General features: G+C 43.4%; 1 pseudogene; it reads right to left on the reverse strand.

Annotated features, from left to right (window-relative positions):
* Nucleotides 1–21,374, reverse strand: part of LOC141075005 (cytosol aminopeptidase-like) — a 46,896-nt pseudogene extending 25,522 nt beyond the window's left edge.
* Between the last annotated feature and the right edge of the window lie 791 nt (nt 21,375–22,165).

Raw genomic sequence — 22,165 nt, forward strand, 5'->3', positions numbered from 1 at the left:
TGGTCTGAGCATGCTCAGTAGCTCTGCCCACAAGACACATATATAAAAGCAAGACAGTGGGACCCTCAGCCACACCCAACATGCCACCCAAGACAGCAACCAGGCGCAGGAGAAGGCAGGAGACCACTGCAGCAGCACCATCAGCACCACCACCACGCCAAATGGAGCAGCAAATGGAACATGCTGAGGAGGGGAGTCCAGCAGCAGATGAGAGACGGTAATTATCAAATCCCCCATTCCTCCAAACTAGGGCCATGGAATATCAAGATATTCATTGGCCCTTTGTTTCTCTTTATTCAACAGCCGCCCAAGAGTTGCAGCAGCAGCACTGGCAGCAGCAACACCACCCACAGCCATGGAGTCTGGCCAGCAGGAAGACAGCACATCTTCTTCTGGGAGCCCTCCCTCTCATCGTCAGCGTTTGACGGTAAGTTTTTATTTCCAAAATCCATCATCTCTGGAATATATGTGTATTCATTGCCTTTTATTTCAAAACAGGAATCACAAGCTGAAGAGGAGCTCCCAGAAAAAGAAGGAAGGGGTGGACAGACACCTGGAGTGGGCTCACAATTGGTAAGTTTTTGGCATCAAACGCAGAAACACAACATCACACTACACACAACACATAGAAAACAATGTTCTGCAGACCACACACAGCAAACAAATGCCTACATCCTAAGAAATAACATTTTTTGTTTTCTTCTCTAGTCTTCCCAATCTGGTGCTCGGTCAAGAGGTTCTCGCAGTGCCTCCCAGGGTCGTCGGCGACAGCAACGCGGCGGTCACCAGCGTGTAAGTATAAATATTTTTGCTTTTTTTTTTTTGCACTTTTTATTTCATTTCTTTTGTGGAGGCCAATTATGTTATTTTTGTCTTTTTCTTTAACAGCCTTCACAGCGTGGTCCCGACTCTGACGGTGAGGATGGAGGACTCGATGTGGACCACCTCATCGATCTCGTCAGAGAAAGGGAGCCGCTCTGGAATATGGCTGACCGACGCCACGCTGACCTGATCGTTACCCGACGACTCTGGGAGGAAATCTGTTCGCTCCTTGTGGACCGCTGGGAGGACCTCGATGCTCGGGCCCAGATTAAAGAGCGTAAGTATATACAGTACCGGTTGCTTGATGTAAACCAGTGTTTCCCGAACAACAGTCCTCGTGGTCCCCACGGATCATGTGTTCAGGATTTCTATTTACTATGGAAATCCTGAAAACATGACCCCTGGGGACCATGAGGACTGGAGTTTGGGAAACACTGATGTTGTATACTAACCACTTTGTCCTTTCTCGTTTCAGGGGACAGAATTGTGAAGCGGTGGCGGTCTGTGAGGGATCGTTTCAAGAAGGAGTTCAATAAAGAGATGCGGGCCCCGAGTGGATCTGGAGGACGCAGGAGCAAGTACAAGTACGCACAAGCCCTGTCGTTCCTCCAGGATACAATGGTCACCAGAAGGTAAATATTACACACCACATGTGAAAAAAAAATGTTTAGATGTAACAATTTTTTTTCAGCCAGGGCCATACCATGTCACTATTTTAATTGTTTTTTTTTCTCTTTATTCCACAGCACGGTGAGCAGCACTCGGGAGCCTGCACGGTTGGACCCTACTGAGGAGATCCCTGAGGAGACCGGCACCGAGGGACACTTCGACCGCCCCGGTACATCTGCACCTTCACAGCCTTCCAACACATTCGACCCCTCTGTCCCATCCACCAGCACAGGAGCATCGTGGCCGCCTACATTACATGAAGCTGCTGGTGAGGAGATCGCTTTCCCTTTACCCCACCCTTCTGCCCCTGCCACCTCTAGTACACCTGCGGGTACTGGGCGGCAGCGGCAGAGGGGTCAGGAAAAGACTTATGCGCCAGAGTTCTTGCATCTGAATGAATCTTTCCAGAACTGTCTAAAAGTCTTGTCAGAGCAAATCTCCTCAGGCTTTCAGCAGATCAACTCCAGCATTCTGGAGGTGAAGACACTTCTGCAAACCATGCATTCAGAAGCAAGATCTTCGCCAAACCACACCTTTTTCAGGTCTGTTGTGGAGCGCATGGAAACGCTATCTCCTACCCAGCAGATGCATGTAATGCATTCATGCCACGGTGCTCTCCAGCACGTTACCTCCCAACCTCCTCCTCCCACCCCAGTAGTTCCTCCACCTGCACCCCCTCCAGCCACTTTCCATCCTCCCCCTCCTATTACATACCATCCACCTCCCCAGTACCAGCAACCTCCCCAGTACCAGCAACCTCCCCACTTCCAGCAACCTGCCCCATACCAAACTCCTTCCCCATACAACTTGCCATCAACATCATCTGCTCCTACAGTCCCTGCCCAATCCTCCACTCCACCGCCCACCACCTCTTCTGCCTCCCACATGTCCACCCATTCTGTAGCTTTTTCCACACCTTCACCTCTAACTGTTCCTTCCCCACCACGATCCCAGTCCTCTCTCCACACTCCCAGTGTCGAAGTGTCCCGCAGCCCCTCCAGCAGTATTTCCACCCCACACTACACAGATTTATAATATGTGTATTTTAATAAAAATGACCAGTTTTATGGTTTCAAAGCTTTATTAAAAAAGTTTATTAAAATTTAAAAACAGTTTACTAAAAAAAACATTTTTCAATAAAAGTTAAATTATTTTACACTGGTTGTCTGTCATTTCTTTCTGCGGCCAAAAAGGTTAAATACAGGGTATTTAAAAGGTAAAAAGGTATTCAAAACTAGGTATATAACTGTGGGTAAATTTTAGCTTTTTGCCACAATTGTGTTCCTGGTTGTGTTTGAAGCAAAGTATTTCACCTAAAAATCTTTAAAAAAATTAAAGATGTGTCTGACAGGATATCAGGAATCTTCAGACCTACAGATGACTTCCCATTCCTGCTACTACATGTGGGGACAAATGACACCGCAAGAAACGACCTGGAAACCATCTGCAGAGACTTTGAAGACTTAGGCAAGAAAGTGAAAGAACTGGGAGCGCAGGTGGTCTTCTCTTCCATCCTCCCAGTGGATGGCCATGGAACAAGGAGGTGGAATAAGATTCTGCAGGTGAACAACTGGCTACGTCGATGGTGCCGTCAGCAACGATTTGGATTTCTGGATCACGGAGTGAACTACTTATACGATGGACTACTTGCTAGAGATGGGGTGCACCTTACGAAGACTGGAAAGCATGTATTTGGAAGTCGCCTTGCTACACTTGTAAGGAGAGCTTTAAACTAGAACAACATGGGAAGGGAAGCAAAAGACCAGAAAAAGCCATACACCTGACAAATGCTATTGAGAACTCTGCTATTAGAAGTGGAAAGGAAGAACAAAGACGAAAGAATATAATTAATAAAAATATTGGAGAAAGAGAAACCAATCACAAACTAAAATGTTTCTATACTAATGCACAAAGCATGGGCAACAAACAAGGAGAATTGGAACTACTAACACAGGAAAAGAAATATGATGTCATTGGAATCACTGAAACTTGGTGGGACAATACACATGATTGGAATACAAGACTAGAAGGATACAACTTATTTGCAAGAAACAGACTTGATAAACGAGGAGGGGGTGTTGCATTGTATGTTAGAAACGCGTATATCTGCACAGAGATTGAAGCTTCAGAGACTGGGAGTTCTGTGGAAACTGTTTGGGTAAGAATACAAGGACAGAACAATGGAAAGGACACCATTGTAGGCATTTACTACAGGCCGCCTGTGCAAGCTGAAGATATGGATGAACTCTTTATGCATCAAATGGCCAAGTTCTCCAAAAAATATGACATAGTTGTCATGGGAGATTTCAACTATCCAGACATTTGTTGGGAATCTCTCTCAGGCAAAACTAACAGGTCAAGGAAATTCTTATCCTCTCTTGCTGACAACTTTATCTTCCAAAAGGTAGGGGAGAAAACAAGGGGAACTGCTACCTTGGATCTAATCCTTATAAACAGGGAGGAAATGGTTGAGGAGGTAAAAGTGGCTGGAACCCTAGGAGGTAGCGACCATGCTATTTTAGAATTTTGGATAACTAGAGGAGGAAGACCTGTGAAGACTCAGACGTCAAGGTTAGATTTCAGAAAGGCAGATTTTAAGGGATTCAGAAAGATAATTGGAGGGATCCAATGGCTGGATATCCTTAAAGACAAAAATGTCCAGGAAGGATGGGAAATCTTGAAAAATGAAATTCTCAAAGCACAGTTGTTAACAATTCCGAAAAGAGGGAAAAATAGGAAGCATTTAAGGAAACCAGGATGGATGAACACAGAACTTGAGCACATGCTAAAAAGGAAGAAAAAAATGTTTATAAAATGGAAAGAGGGAGGCATATCTAAAGAAGAATATAATGCTGTCTGCAGAACCTGCAGGGCACAAATCAGATTATTTAAAGCTGACAATGAATTGAGGCTTGCAAGAGATGTCAAAAGCAATAATAAAGGATTTTGGGGATATGTCAAAAGTAAAAGAAAAGTCAAAGATGCTATAGGATTTTTACAGGATGAAAATGATGAAATGGTAAGACAGGATGTTGAGAAGGCTGAACTTTTAAATTCCTATTTTGCATCTGTTTTCTCTCAGAAAGGAAATGTAACACCAACTGTTATTCACTGTCCTATTAAGGGAATAGAAGAATCCAGGATATCTATAAACAGAATGATAGTGAGGAAACACTTAGCTAACCTAAATGAATTCAAGTCTCCAGGTCCAGATGAATTACACCCCAGAGTACTGAAGGAGATAGCAGAAGAAATTTTTGAACTCCTCTCCATAATCTTTGAAAATTCTTGGAGAAAAGGAGAAGTGCCAGAAGACTGGAGAAGAGCAAATGTTGTTCCTATCTTCAAAAAGGGGAAGAAGGTGAACCCAGGCAACTATAGGCCGGTGAGTCTGACTTCTATACCAGGAAAGATCTTTGAACAAATTATTAAACAACATGTATGTCAATACCTGGATAAGAATGAAGTGATTAAACAGAGTCAGCATGGGTTTGTAACTAATAAGTCATGTCAGACTAACTTAATTTCCTTCTATGATGGTATCACTGATTGGGTGGATCAAGGAAATGCTGTAGATATAGTATATCTTGACTTCAGCAAAGCATTTGACAAAGTCTCTCATACAATCCTTATTGAAAAAATGACTAAGTATGGAATGGACAAGGCAACTGTTAGGTGGATTCATAACTGGCTTAGTGATCGGACCCAAAGAGTGGTCGTAAATGGCTGCACATCCAGTTGGAAGAATGTCTCAAGTGGGGTACCACAGGGCTCTGTCCTGGGTCCTGTATTGTTCAACATCTTTATCAACGATTTAGATGAAGGAATTGAGGGTAAACTGATTAAATTTGCTGATGACACAAAGCTAGGAGGGATAGCTAATACTAGAGAAGAGAGAGAGAGGATTCAAAAAGATTTAAATAAACTGGAGAAGTGGGCAGCAACTAACAGAATGGTTTTTAACAGGGAGAAATGCAAAGTACTACATCTGGGCAATAAAAATGAAAAAAGCATATATAGAATGGGAGGAATAGGGCTAAGTGACAGCACATGTGAAAAAGACTTGGGTATACTAATAGATCACAGACTGAATATGAGTCAACAGTGTGATGCAGCAGCAAAAAAGGCAAATGCAATTCTAGGATGTATTAACAGAAGCATACAGTCTAGATCACGTGAAGTCATTATTTCCCTCTACTCCTCTTTGGTCAGACCTCATCTGGAATATTGTGTCCAGTTTTGGGCACCACATTTTAAAAAAGACATCAACAAACTGGAGCAAGTTCAGAAAAGAGCGACCAGAATGGTGACCGGTCTGCAAACCCTGTGTTATGAGGAAAGGTTGCAGGATTTGGGAATGTTTAGTTTGCAAAAGAGAAGCCTGAGAGGAGACTTAATAGCTGTCTACAAATATCTCAAGGGCTGTCACATTGTAGAAGGATCAACTTTATTCTCATTTGCACAAGGAAAGACTAGAAGCAATGGGATGAAACTGAATGGGAGGAGACACAGATTAGATATTAGAAAAAACTTTTTGACAGTTAGAGTGATCAATGAGTGGAACAGGCTGCCACGAGAAGTTGTGAGTTCTCCTTCAATGGAAGTCTTCAAACAGAGGCTGGACAGACATCTGACTGGGATGATTTAGCGAATCCTGCTTTGAGCAGGGGGTTGGACCAGATGGCCCAGGAGGTCCCTTCCAACTCTACGATTCTATGATTCTATGATTCTATGAAAAGTTGTGTTTATTGTTGGTGATTTCCTAACAATGTACACAACTTTTGTTAAAAGGTGAAATACTTTGCATAAAACACAACCAGGTACACACCTGTGGCCTAAAGCTAAAAATAGTAAGACCATGACAAGATAGCCAACTTTGGTTGGCAAAGGTATATACTGTTGGTACAGAAGGTACACAATTTTGGTTAAGGGCACAAATCTTTCACACTCTGTCATCCTGCCAGTGTACTCAGCCTTGAGGGGACATAAAGTATAGTGCAAAATTGTCCCTCATTACTGAAACCGTCACAGAACTTCTAGTGGTAATGTCATGGTAATCTTGCAAGGTGGTTTCTTCAGAGGTGTCCTCAATGGAAATGGGTTCCTTGCAGATAACAAAATTGTGGAGTACCACGCACGCTTTGATCACCTCGTCCACAGTTTCTGTCTTGAGGTTGATCGCAGTCAATAGGACCCGCCATTTGGCTGTCAGAATACCAAAGGTACATTCAACCATTCTTCTTGCTCTTGTGAGGCGGTAATTAAAAATGCGTTTTGTTCTTGACAATCCTCTGCTACCGTACGGTTTCAAAAGGTGTTCTTACAGCTGGAAGGCTTCATCCCTTACACAGACAAATGGCATAGGTGGACCAGATGTTTGCGGCAGCGGTCTAGGGGGTGGGAACTGGAAGGTGTTTCCATACAGTTTATGCCCCATGGCAGACAGTTTGAAAACTTGAGAGTCATTGGAGCGGCCATAGGCCCCAATATCAACAGCAATAAATTTGTATTCCGCGTCAGCGATGGCCATGAGGACAATTGAAAAATATTTCTTGTAATTGAAATATTCCGATCCCGATCCGGCTGGCTTTACAATGCGGATATGTTTCCCGTCCACAGCGCCCAAGCAGTTGGGAAACTGACATATCTGTTGAAACTTTTCTGAAATTTCAATCCACCTCTCTGTTGTTGGCTCTGGTAAAAACTCTTCAGCTAAGGAGTCCCAGAGTGCACGGCATGTGTACTTCACTATTCCAGATATGGTGGAAATCCCGAGTCTGTACTGGAAATGCAGTGACGAAAGGGATTCTCCAGTTGCAAGAAATCTGTGGAGAATTAAAAAACAATCAATTAGTTTTAAATCACAGCATTACATACCAAAACTCAGCTATAACACTTGGAGATACAAACTACCACCAACAAGTTTGCAGTGAAAGTGTGCTCTGATGCGATCACATCCAATAAATGTGGCTTACCTTAAAGTCACCATCAGACGCTCTGCGGGTGAAACAGAGAAGCGGCAATAGGTGTCTGCTTTTCTTATGAGGTGTGCAATGCGCTCCACCAAGTAATCAAAATTCTCCATTTTCATCCGAACATATCCAAAAAATTTATCCGGGTTTCGTCGAAGGTCCATGCATAGTGTAGAATAGACCCCACGCGTCATTCTCTTGGCTGTGATGGGGTGGATCCACAAACGTCGTCTACGATGCCTGATGCGCTGCTGTCTCGCTCTCTCCTTCTCCAGAACAATCACCCTCAAACGATTCGCCTCCGCTATAAAATCCGCCAAATTCTTCAAAATATTTCCAATGACAACATCCATCTTCGCCAGTAACTTGCTTTTCTCTCCAACCTGCACTTTCTCCTCTACAACCTGTCAAAGAAGGGCTGTAGGAACACGCTATATATAGTTTTCCAGTAGCCAATCCCGTTCGGAAGGCCACAAGGGGTGTTTTTAAAAACCGGATCCGGCGTAATCCGTCGAAAAACGGATGAACCGGATGAGACGGATCCGGTTTTGTCTGTCAAGAACAAGACGGATCCGGCAGAAAAACGGATCCGTCACATCCGGTTTTATGAAATATTTGCCGGATCCGGCGCTCCGGCACAACGCCGGATCGCGCCTGACGCCGAAAACCTGATGTGTGAAAGTAGCCTAATGTGAAATTAGCCTTAGAGTAATGTGTAATGGGGTTTTATTCACATTTGTAGTTATTTGCCATAATTAATCACAATAACACAGAAAAATAAAGCAGCAGGATGAGAAATGGGTCCATTTACAGCATCAACAATAGTCAATTCTGGCTGCTTACACCGGCAACAGATATAGGATTTTTTTTTTTTTGCTTAGAAACATGTATTTGGAGCAGAAAATATAATTTTTTACATTGCGTTTTTTTAATTAAACATTGTGCACAGTTTAGCTTTTCCAGGCTCTTAGGTTTTCTCACATTTCGATGTGGTCTGTGGTTATAGATCAGATGAGTGAAACTCAGAAAAGTTACGAATTCATAGAATCATAGATTCGTAGCGTTGGAAGGGACCTCCTGGGCCATCTGGTCCAACCCCCTGCTCAAAGCAGGATTCGCTAAATCATCCCAGTCAGATGTCTGTCCAGCCTCTGTTTGAAGACTTCCATTGAAGGAGAACTCAGCACTTCTCGTGGCAGCCTGTTCCACTCATTGATCACTCTGTCAAAAAGTTTTTTCTAATATCTAATCTGTGTCTCCTCCCATTCAGTTTCATCCCATTGCTTCTAGTCTTTCCTTGTGCAAATGAGGATAAAGTTGATCCTTCTACAATGTGACAGCCCTTGAGATATTTGTAGACAGCTATTAAGTCTCCTCTCCGTCTTCTCTTTTGCAAACTAAACATTCCCAAATCCTGCAACCTTTCCTCATAAGACAGGGTTTGCAGACCGGTCACCATTCTGGTTGCTCTTTTCTGAACTTGCTCCAGTTTGTTGATGTCTTTTTTAAAATGTGGTGCCCAAAACTGGACACAATATTCCAGATGAGGTCTGACCAAAGAGGAGTAGAGGGCAATAATGACTTCACGTGATCTAGACTGTATGCTTCTGTTAATACATCCTAGAATTGCATTTGCCTTTTTTGCTGCTGCATCACACTGTTGACTCATATTCAGTCTGTGATCATTAGTATACCCAAGTCTTTTTCACATGTGCTGTTGCTTAGCCCTATTCCTCCCATTCTGTATATGCTTTTTTCATTTTTATTGCCCAGATGTAGTACTTTGCATTTTTCCCTGTTAAAAACCATTCTGTTAGTTGCTGCCCACTGCTCCAGTTTATTTATATCTTTTTGAATCCTCTCTCTCTTCTCTAGTATTACCTATCCCTCCTAGCTTTGTGTCATCAGCAAATTTAATCAGTTTACCCTCAATTCCTTCATCTAAATCGTTGATAAAGATGTTGAACAATACAGGACCCAGGACAGAGCCCTGTGGTACCCCACTTGAGACATTCTTCCAACTGGATGTGCAGCCATTTACGACCACTCTTTGGGTCCGATCACTAAGCCAGTTATGAATCCACCTAACAGTTGCCTTGTCCATTCCATACTTAGTCATTTTTTCAATAAGGATTGTATGAGATACTTTGTCAAATGCTTTGCTGAAGTCAAGATATACTATATCTACAGTATTTCCTTGATCCACCCAATCAGTGATTCCATCATAGAAGGAAATTAAGTTAGTCTGACATGACTTATTAGTTACAAACCCATGCTGACTCTGTTTAATCACTTCATTCTTATCCAGGTATTGACATACATGTTGTTTAATAATTTGTTCAAAGATCTTTCCTGGTATAGAAGTCAGACTCACCGGCCTATAGTTGCCTGGGTCCACCTTCTTCCCCTTTTTGAAGATAGGAACAACATTTGCTCTTCTCCAGTCTTCTGGGACTTCTCCTGTTCTCCAAGAATTTTCAAAGAATTCATTCAGACCAAGCTCACTGATAGATTCTCAGTTAACTCATCCGGCTGCAAGCAATAGGCCGTGCAACTCCGAGGCTTCAGAAGTCAAAGGGTGAAAAACTTTTAATGAAACCTATTTCAAAATGATTTTTTAGCCCCAGATATTTTCACGTGAGAGGGGAAAAAAAAGTTCCCAAAAGGTGAATAGCCCTTAATTAGAAAAGGAGGACCAAGCAGAATATTTGCTGGGTGTCAGATGTAACATAGTAATTAAGGTTGAAGGGAGACTTTAAGTCCATCTAGTTCAACCCATATCCTATCCTAACTTGCCCTAACATGTTGATCCAGAGGAAGGCAAAAAAACCCCATGTGGCAAACAGTGAGCTTCATATTGGGGAAAAAAATTCCTTCCCGACTCCACATACGGCAATCAGACTAGCTCCCTGGATCAACGCAACACTAAGGAAACTAGTGTATATACCCTGTAATATTATACTTTTCAAGAAAGGCATCCAGTCCCCTCTTAAATTTTAGTAGGGAATCACTCATTACAACATCATATGGCAGAGAGTTCCACAGTCTCACTGCTCGTACAGTAAAGAATCCGCGTCTGTGAGTATGCTTAAACCTTCTTTCCTCCAGACGTAGAGGATGCCCCCTTGTCCCCGTCACAGGTCTAAGAGTAAAAAGATCATTAGAAAGGTCTTAGTATTGTCCCCGCATATATTTATACATTGTAATAAGATCACCCCTAAGCCTTCGATTCTCCAAACTAAATAACCCCAAGTGTAATAACCTGTCTTGGTATTGCAGACCCCCCAGTTCCCTAATAACCTTGGTCGCTCTTCTCTGCACCCGCTCCAGTTCAGCTATGTCTTTCTTATACACCGGAGACCAGAATTGTACACAGTATTCTAAGTGTGGTCGCACTAGTGACTTATATAGAGGTACAATTATGTTCTCCTCATGAGCATCTATGCCTCTTTTAATGCATCCCATTATTTTATTTGCCTTTGCAGCAGCTGCCTGACACTGGCCACTAAATGTGAGTTTGTCGTCCACCCATACACCTAGGTCTTTTTCAGTGACTGTTTTACCCAGTGTTTTACAATTAAGCACATAATTATACATCTTGTTCGTTCTACCCAAGTGCATGACCTTACATTTATCCCCATTAAAGCTCATTTGCCATTTATCAGCCCAAGCTTCTAGTTTACATAAATCCTCCTGTAATATAAAATTGTCCTCCTCTGTATTGATTACCCTGCAGAGTTTAGTGTCATCTGCAAATATTGAAATTCTACTCTCTATGCCCCTTACAAGGTCATTAATAAATATGTTAAAAAGAAGCGGGCCCAAAACTGACCCCTGTGGTACCCCACTGCTAACCGTGACCCAGTCCGAGTGTGCTCCATTAATAACCACCCTTTGTTTCCTATCCCTGAGCCAGCTTTTAACCCACCTACACATATTTTCCCCTATCCCCATTGTTCTCATTTTATGTATCAACCTTTTGTGTGTCACCGTATCAAAAGCTTTTGAAAAGTCCATGTACACCACGTCCACTGCATTCCCTTGGTCCAGTCCGGAACTTACCTCTTCATAAAAGCTTATCAGATTAGTCTGACAGGAACGGTCCCTTGTAAACCCATGTTGATATTGGGTCATAAGTTTATTCTTCTCCAGATACTCCAGTATAGTATCTCTTAGAAAACCCTCCAGGATTTTACCCACAGTTGAGGTTAAACTTACTGGCCTATAATCTCCAAGTTCAGTTTTTGTCCCCTTTTTGAATATTGGCACCACATTTGCTATAAGCCAGTCCTGTGGTACAGACCCTGTTATTATGGAATCTTTAAAGATTAAAAATAATGGTCTGTCTATGACTGTGCTTAATTCCTGCAGTACTCGGGGGTGTATCCCATCCGGGCCCGGGGATTTGTCAATTTTAGTGATTTTTAGACGCCGCCGTACTTCCTGCTGGGTTAAGCAGGTGACATTTAATGGAGAATGTTTATCCCTGATCATGTTATCCGTCATGGGATTTTCTTGTGTAAACACTGTCGAAAAAAAGTTATTTAGCATATTGGCTTTTTCCTCATCCTCATCCACCATTTCACCCAGACTATTTTTAAGGGGACCAACACTATCATTTTTTAGCTTCTTACTATTTATGTAGTTAAAGAATATTTTGGGATTATTTATACTTTCTCTGGCAATGAGTCTCTCTGTCTCAATCTTTGCTGTTTTGATTTGCTTTTTACAGAATTTTTTTAATCTTCTGTATTTATTTAATGCCTTATCACTACCTATTTGCTTTAATTCTTTAAATGCTTTATTTTTATCTCTTATTGCGCCCCTTACAGCTCTATTTAGCCATAGCGGTTTCCTCCTATTTCTCGCATATTTATTCCCATACGGTATATATTGTGCACAGGTCCTATTCAGGATGCTAATAAACGTCTCCCATTTTCTTGGTGTATTTTTATGTCTCAGGATATCGTCCCAGTTAATTGCACCAAGATCATCTCTCATCCGTTGGAAATTTGCCTTCCTGAAGTTTAGTGTCCTTGTAACCCCTCTACTACACATCTTATTAAAGGATACATGAAAACTTATTAATTTGTGATCACTATTACCCAAGTGACCCCCAACCCTTACATTTGATATGCGGTCTGGCCTGTTGGTTAATATTAGGTCTAGCAGTGCCCCCCCTCTTGTTGGGTCCTGAACCAGTTGTGAAAGGTAATTGTCTCTCATAGTTATCAGACACCTATTCCCTTTGCTGGAACTGCAGGTTTCGGTTCCCCAATGTATTTCAGGGTAGTTGAAGTCCCCCATAATAATGACTTCTCCTTGAGTCGCAGCTTCATCTATTTGCTCTATGAGGATATTCTCTGTTGCTTCCATTATTTTTGGAGACTTATAACAAACCCCTATCAGTAATTTATTATTTTTCCCCCCTCCCCTTATCTCTACCCACAGGGACTCTACATTTTCATTAGATTCATATATATTATCACGCAGGATGGGTTTTAAGGATGATTTTACATATAAACACACGCCTCCCCCTCGTTTATTAGTACGGTCATTTCTGAACAGACTATAGCCCTGTACATTAACCGCCCAGTCATGGCTCTCATCCAGCCATGTCATAATTATGCTCCAACAACATTAACTCCAATTCCTCCATCTTGTTGGCGAGGCTTCTGGCATTAGTATACATGCACTTTATGTATCTCTATGTACCTCTATTCTCTCTTAAATTATTAACTGTTCTAACCCCACCCCCCATGCCACCCCCACCCCCAATTTCATTATTTGTGCCCAGGTCTCTATCTGCACTGTCTTCCCCTCCTATAAAAGGAATACCCTCCACCCCCGTCCATAGTTTAAACACTCCTCCAACCTTCTAGCCATTTTCTCCCCCAGCACAGCTGCACCCTCCCCATTGAGGTGCAGCCCGTCCCTAGCATAGAACCTGTAGCCAACGGAGAAGTCGGCCCAGTTCTGCAGGAACCCAAACCCCTCCTTCCTACACCAATTCCTGAGCCACTTATTAACCTCCCTAATCTCCCGTTGCCTCTCTGGTGTGGCACGTGGTACAGGAAGTATTTCTGAAAATACCACCTTGGAGGTCCTTGCTTTAAGCTTACAGCCTAATTCCCTGAAATCATCTTTAAGGACCTTCCACCTACCTCTAACTTTGTCATTTGTGCCAATGTGCACCATGACCGCTGGATCCTCACCAGCCCCTCCCAGTAATCTGTCAACCCGATCAGCGATGTGTCGGACTCGAGCGCCAGGTAGGCAGCACACCGTTCGACGATCCCTGTCTTTGTGACAGATTGCCCTATCTGTTCCCCTAATAATTGAGTCTCCCACTACCAGAACCTGTCTGGCCTGCCCTGCTCTCCTATTTCCCCCCTTACTGGAGCAGACACTCCTCCGGCTTTCAGAGGACATGCCTTGCTGCAGCAGTGCTACTCCTGCACTAACACTCCCCTCATCTGCCAACTTAGCAAACTTATTGGGGTGTGCCAGATCAGGACTAGCCTCCCTGGTGCTCTTCCCTCTACCCTGCCTTCTAACTGTCACCCAGCTAGCTGATTCATTGTCCTGCAGCTCCAACCTAGCATCCCCCCTCATCTATCCCATTGAGCGTCTGCTCAGTGAGCAGAAGACTCCTTTCCATATTGTCTATGGATCTCAGTGTTGCCAGCTGCACATTTAGATCCAGAATCTGGGCTTCCAAATGCACAACGTGCTCACATCTCGCACAGCAGTATGCACCCTCGACCGGCTGTTCAAGGATTTCATACATGCGGCAAGACGTGCACTGGATGGCATTGGCAATAGTGGAGCACATCCTAATGGGGATTGCAAAAGACAATACGATAAGCAAAAATAAATAAAAATTATTAATAAAATATAACAGCAATTCAGTAATACCTCCCTTGGAAACTCCCTGAATCCAAAGTCACTGAATCTCAAGTCACACACTTACCACAGTTCGCACTTACGCTCATGTCACACTCAGCTCGTTCACACTCGCTCAGGCAGAAGATTTAAAAGAATTTTTTTTTTTCCCCCCTTTTACCAGCACACCACCTTGCTGCTCAATGCACTTCCAAAAGGAGTTAAGCCCCAACCAGCTGCCCCTTATAAACCCTTAATTACTGTATGAACTCCCACTCTTAATTAACCCCTTGTGAATATAGTTACACCTCAAGATTTAAATTCAATATAGTTAACCCTTAAAAACACAGATAGTAAAATAAGAGATTAAAGATTAGAGAGAGAAAAAAAAAAATAGGTTAAACAAGCCCCCAAGCCCCCCAAAAATTGGGACAGGTAGAAAGCACTCAGCAACCTACAATTCAGCAACTCACACAGGTATTTGTTATAGGTTTTCCAAACACCTCTTCACTGAATCTCAAGTGACACACTTACCACAGTTCGCACATACGCTCAGGTCACACTCTGCTCGTTCACACTCGCTCAGGCAGAAGATTTAAAAGATTTCCCCCCCCCCCCCTTTTACCAGCACACCACCTTGCTGCTCAATGCACTTCCAAAAAAAAAAAAAACGTGTCAAGAATGTGACAAGACTAAGTCTAGCCATTCCCTTTAACTAATAAGCTGATGTACATTTTCCTTTTAGTTCACTACTGAAGTATTAAGAGAATCACTGCCAAAAATACAAAGGTCAGCGGTAACCACAGCCACGACCGGTCACACTAAGTTACCTGATACCGCAGCCCTAATGTTCTCCTTGCTTTCATTCCAGAGCTCCTGCTGGTGGACACCTGGCGACTGCTTCCCCAACCCCACCGTCACCACACTGTGGAAATCCTGCCATTGAAAGAGACCTGTTAATGACGGGGTGAAATTCTGTTCACAGCTCATGGGTACAATTGTACGTAGAAATAGGTCAGACCCATCAAATGCCGAGATAAAATGTGGTCAGGACACCGCCATAGTGTTCACTTAGGACAAACTGTGGCCGGCCTGTGGGTCACATGCAGCCCTTTGGCGGTTTCGTGTGGACTGGAACAGCCAAAGGCATGGAATCAGCGGAGTACCGCCCAGGAGTTGGGGGTGGCAGGGTGAGGGGCCTGGTATGGCATAGCATCACAAGTACAGTATAACACTATCTGCATCCTCAGAGTGTAGATACTGCTGAACACAACGGTCGAACAGGCAAGAGTCAGCTCCCTCCTCCACCAGTCAGAATGAGACAGCGCAGCGGGCAAGATGACATTACTAGATGTCTGTTACTGAGCCTCAGTACTTACAGCAAAGCACATCGGAGAAACAAGGCGAGGCGAGTAGTCATTCACTTGTGAGTGAGGGAAGTCTGGGAGGCATCATACTTTGTGTGGGGGAGGGTTGGGGGATCCATCATGCTGTACTATGAGGAAGCCATCACACGGTGTTTGGAGGACAGTGCTTTAGGGTCCCTCTCGCTGTGTGTTGAAAAGTTTGTGGGATCCCCCATGCTGTGGGAGGGAGGGCTCCATCATGCTGTGTGAGGCCATCAAACTGCTTGTGGGGGGAAGGGCTGTGGGGTCCCATATGCTCTGCGTCGGGGAGAGCTGTGAGGGGCACATCATACTGTGCGTGTTGGAGAGGGGCATGGTGGCGAGGGGCACATCATACTGAGCGTGTTGGGCATGGTGGCGAGGGGCACATCATACTGAGCGTGTTGGTGAGGGGCACATCATACTGAGCGTGTTGGTGAGGGGCACATCATACTGAGCGTGTTGGTGAGGGGCACATCATACTGAGCGTGTTGGTGAGGGGCACATCATACTGAGCGTCGGGCATGGTGGCGAGGGGCACATCATACTGAGCGTCGGGCATGGTGGCGAGGGGCACATCATACTGAGCGTCGGGCATGGTGGCGAGGGGCACATCATACTGAGCGTTGGGCATGGTGGCGAGGGGCACATCATACTGAGCGTTGGGCATGGTGGCGAGGGGCACATCATACTGAGCGTTGGGCATGGTGGCGAGGGGCACATCATACTGAGGGTTGGGCATGGTGGCGAGGGGCACATCATACTGAGCGTTGGGCATGGTGGCGAGGGGCACATCATACTGAGCGTTGGGCATGGTGGCGATGGGCACATCATACTGAGCGTTGGGCATGGTGGCGAGGGGCACATCATACTGAGCGTTGGGCATGGTGGCGAGGGGCACATCATACTGAGCGTTGGGCATGGTGGCGAGGGGCACATCATACTGAGCGTCGGGGGGTTGCTATTGATCATGGCACAAAAGCTGAATCGGATATGTATGATAATAGAAAACAGTGATGTATATGGTTTTGATTAGTGGTTACTGATAAGCGTAAACCTTACAGTAATCCCAATCCTAACATGTAATAGCAGTAACAGCCAGACATACTTAATTCTGCTCAATATTAAATGATAAAATTAACAAAAATATATTAACACTGAACAGAATTAGTTTTAGTCTATTGGTTCGGCCCTACTCAGCCAGTCTCATGTCACCGCTTGGGATAAGTTACTCAACCCCAGGGTGGATAAAAATCAATGTTTATTTAAAAAAAAAATAAAAAAAAAAAATCGGATTTTTTTTTTATTTAAATCGGATTTTTTTCAATAAACTGCTTTTTGAGGAAAATATTTTACCATCCAAAGGTTCTTCCATCATGAGATAAAGCTGAATTGTTTAACTCAGTAGAATAAAGGCTGTATATGTGTAACATTCACAATGCCATGCTCTTCCAGAGGTTTCTGTAGGATTAGTGGGCAGTTTCTCTCCTATATTATCACAGACGCTCGCTTTACTTACGCAGTTCTCAAAACTGAATTTGACTCCGCAGAGGTCCCAGCCTCTTCTTCACGGCAAAAATGTTACAACATGAACAGAGTTGAGAAAAAGACCTTAATCCTATTGTTCTACAAACCTATGAATACAGAATCAACCCCTTCAGTGCCAAGTCCAAGAAGTTAGACAATATGTTTCTGATTGTTTGGAGTGGAATAGATCTGCACAACACAAGAAGAATGTGAATCTAAGTGTGAGGAGGAGGAAGGGCAAGCAGACAAGAAAATGAAAGTGAAACTTTGAGCACAATACTGCAGCATAGCCACTGTTTGTGTGTACGATCTGAGGTTTATTACATTCTTTCCTTATAATGGCAGCAGGCCGTAAAAGAGACCCAGTTTGGGAATATTTTAATCGGTAAGGCAGGCATGCGTGCAAAATGCAAACGATGCAACAAAGAGATGCAAGGCCTGGTGGCGCGAATGAGGCAACATCATGAGAAGTGCGGTGATGAAGATGACCAAAGAAACACTTCTGAACAGACAGGATCTTCAGGTTGGTAAACATTTTTATTGAATCCTATTTCTAAAGACTGAACTGTCATGTGTGAGAAAAATTATATTTCTTATTATTACTGCATGTTACTGTCATTTGGTACAGTTATGAAGAAAAACAAATATTCCTTTTGGGGCAGGGGCAGTGATGTGTTGTGTACAATAAGCAGAAATTGTATAAACAATAAAATAACAGCATTGACTTTTTTTGTTTAGGGGAATTCATGGATTCTGGAAACTATCCACCTCCAAGATCACCATCATCCTGTTCTACAGTTTCAGAGTTATCCATCCAGGATAGTGCTTCATTAGCAGCAGCATCATCAGACACCCACAGCCACATATCACCATCACCCAAAAGGAAGACAAAACCTTTACCTCCTGGAACCACCATAGATAGGTTTGTGATAAGAACTAGCAGATTAGAAAAAGAGTTGATTGATGAAAAAATTGCCCAGTTTATTTATGCAACGAACTCTTCTTTCCGTCTGACTGAGAACCCACATTTCATTAATATGGTTCAGTCACTGAGACCAGGATACAGTCCACCCAGCAGAGCTGATGTTGCAGGGAAACTGCTGGATCAAGTGCATGACAGAGAAATGGAGCAATGTGCAACAGCTCTGGAGGGTAAAATTGTTAACCTAAGTATTGATGGGTGGAGTAATGTCCACAATGATCCTATTGTATGTGCTTGTATAACAACAGAAGAAGGTAAAGTCTTCCTTACACAAACAACTGATAAGTCAGGAAATGCACACACAGCAGAATACTTACACGAAGTGGCAGTAAAAGCTATAACGACATGTGAACAAAAATTCAAATGTCTAGTACGCAGTTTGGTCACTGACAATGCTGCAAACGTATCCAAGATGAGAAGAGATTTAGAAGAGCAGGGAGGGAATACAAAGCTGCTAATAACATATGGTTGCAGTGCTCATTTGCTGCACCTCTTAGCCAAAGACTTAAGTGTTCCAGAAATAAAGGCTAATGTTGTTGAAATTGCTAAATACTTCCGTAATAATCATTTTGCTGCAGCAGCTCTGAAAAGGATGGGTGGAACCAAGCTAACGCTCCCACAAGATGTTAGATGGAACTCTGTGGTGGACTGTTTTGAGCAGTATATCAAAAACTGGCCTATTCTGATGACACTTTGTGAAGAAAATCGAGATAAAATAGATGGCACTGTCACGGCCAAAATCCTCAACATTGGGCTTAAGAGAAATGTTGAACATATGCTGAGCTTCCTGAAACCCATCTCTCAAGCTTTAAACAAAATACAGAAAAATAGCTGTTTTATTGCGGATGCTGTTGAAATTTGGAAGGAACTGAGTGAACACTTAAAAACAGAACTACACATGGACAGAATTAAATTACAAGCAGTAAACAAACGAATGGGACAAGCACTGACTCCAGCTCATTTTTTGGCAAATATTGTCAATATCCAATATCAGGGTCAAAACCTAAGTGCTGAGGAAGAGGAGTTAGCTATGACATGGGTATCCAGCAATCATCCATCTTTAATGCCAACTATAATAAACTTCAAAGCTAAGGGGGAACCATTCAAGAAATATATGTTTGCTGAAGATATTTTAAGGAAGGTCACACCAGTAAACTGGTGGAAGTCACTTAAGCGCTTGGATTTAGAGACTGTTCAAGTAATGATTTCACTTTTAACAGCAGTAGCTTCTTCTGCAGGCGTTGAAAGAATATTCTCTTCCTTTGGACTCATTCATTCTAAATTGAGAAATCAGTTGGGACCCAATAAAGCAGGAAAGCTTGTTTTTCTTTTCCAGATTATGAATAGGAACAAAGAAGAAGATGATGATGAAGATGACGACAAGTGAGCTACAGAGGACAGCAGGGACAGTAGTATTTAAGTTTTTCATGTGTCAGCTGGGCTGACAGTCTAAGTTTCTTAAAATATATATATATTTTGTTTAGCCAAATTAGTTAACAAACATGGATGTTTGTGTAAGCAAATAACTTATGCTGTAATGTTGTTATTGTTTCAGTTGAATAAATCTATTTAAATTGTTATTAAGGTCAGGATTATTTTTCTCCTTCCTAAGTACAACAGAACAGTGGTGTCCAAATATGAATGATTAACCCATTAAACTGGGGAGAAAAAAGTAATATAAAAAGTGATTCTAAAAATCTTCATCTACTTGCATGTTAAAGTAGCAAGAACTAGTTTAGGTAGAAACTTTGATTTAAATCACTGATTTAAATCAAGCCTTACTGACTAGTGATTTAAATCGTGATTTAAATCAGTTAGATTTAAATCAAATCCACCCTGCTCAACCCTGACATAGTAATGATACGGCAGAATGTAAACCCACATATAAGTGCTGTCTACACCCCGTCCTTCCCCTGACCTATATACAAAAAATGGCAGCAGATGGACAGGGGTAATACACAACTATAGGACAGGGTGTAGCCATGGCGACACATAGGGCTGCATAAAGGCTTTATACACAAAACAGCGGGACCCTCATAATACTCATTCATCTTTCCCGCTATATTACCAGATAATTACACATCACATAGTAATAATGAGAACGTGCCTCATGCAAACCATAAAACACTCGCGTCTTCCCCTTCTTCAGTGCAGGCCCGGACCTGTAAAGGAAGACCATGGATTACTATGGGGGCGATGGGGTGGGAACAGTCTGCGTTATACACGGATAACATTGGATTTCTACCTTGTCAGCTGAAGTCGCAGTTTTCCTGAAACAGCATTGTCGAACCTGTCTGCGGCCCGGCTCAGGGGGAGACTTTCATCCTCATTCTTATCATATACACCGAGAACAAGGCCCTAAAGCAGAAAGATGGAAATAGCTGAGGCCGCAGTACGGCTCCGCGATGTGTAATATGGCGCCATAATGGCCCCCATACCACTCCGAGGCTTCTTCATGCTCCCCCACCACCACGGCTTCTGGGAGGGAAAGGAAACATCTATATCACAGAGGTAACAAATGGTGGAAGGTGCGGTGGGTCATGCACACGGCTTCAGAACATGGCGCTAGCAGCAAATCCGGGGAGCCAAAAATGTAACCAGTGTATTGGATCCAATTCTCAGCCATTTATGAGCCATGGGAAATAAATTCTGTTGCCATTATTACCTATGGTCGGGGGGCAGCCGAGAGGTTTTTCGTGTTTTTATAACAGACCCACGGTTGAGTTTGATCAGTCAGATCAAGAGGGCAAAAAAAAAAAGCTGCCGGCAGTCGGAGCGCCCTAATACGCCAGCCGCAGCGCCATCCTCCACCGTATACTGCACAGAGGAACAGCACAGATACAGCCAGGGTATGACACAGATGTGTGCAGACGTGAACAGGTTAAAGGAACCGATAGCAAGGGGCGAGATGAGGGCGGCTCGCGTTATAGCGGGGTTTTACCTTGCGCCCAGAGTTGTAGGAACGTGCAGACACGGAGAACGCTCTGCAGCAGCTTTTGTGCACACTGCTGTGGAGCGCCGCTCTGAGGGGCTGCAGCATGATCTCCGCTCTGGAGTGGCAGTAGCTGTCACTGAGGCTCAGCTGGTGCCCCGCACATGTGCACAGAGACCCAGGATGATGACGTCATCACACGGAGCCACGACGCCCGGCCTCCCTGCATTGACGTCAGCCACAGGCAGCAGAAACCTATCACAGCTCATGGGTGCCACCTTGTGGCGGTACATCATACTGCAAGGCTCTAAGAAGATCTACAAACTGTTCTGAGGTCTCAGTCTCACGTCTGTTTCCTTTCTCATATGTGAAGAATAAAAAACAATAAAAGCAGACCGCTCTCCATCACTGTACTGGGTCAGAGCTTACCCATCAATGTTAAGCCACCCTGCTGTTCAAATCTTGTTTTTGAGCATTTTCTTCCTCTTCGGCTACATGTCACCTCTCTGAGGCGAATATCTTCTGGAATCCACTCCGAATTTTACACATCAAGTAAAACAGCTGAAAAAAAACATTTCATATTATAATATATATATATATACACACACTATACTGGATAATAAAAACCTCCCCAAAAAAGGAGTTTTTCCTGAAGCGGTTCCACTTGAAAAATTTGTTGTTTTTGACGTCCTTAAAAAGCTCCATCAGAATTTAGATTTCATGATATGTAAAAAACAAAAAAACTGGCAACTGGCGGTGTTGGAGCCCAGGATCAATCATGGAGTAGGCTGAGGCCTACTTGGAGCAAGTGTAAAATCTGATGTAGTGTGAATGTGGAGGGAGCAGGAGACATTGCCGGACACACAGCAGGGGAGCAGCTGGCGTTACTGAACCCCACTAACACTGGAGCGTGTGTTTTTCTCTGTGCAGACGGCACTTCTGAGCAGCAACTGGTGGTGTTGGAGCCCAGGGATTACAGTTCAGGTGGCAG

This window comes from Dendrobates tinctorius, unplaced genomic scaffold, assembly GCF_039654945.1.
Source record: "Dendrobates tinctorius isolate UK_male_01 unplaced genomic scaffold, ASM3965494v1 ptg000347l, whole genome shotgun sequence".
Lineage (NCBI taxonomy): Eukaryota > Metazoa > Chordata > Amphibia > Anura > Dendrobatidae > Dendrobates > Dendrobates tinctorius.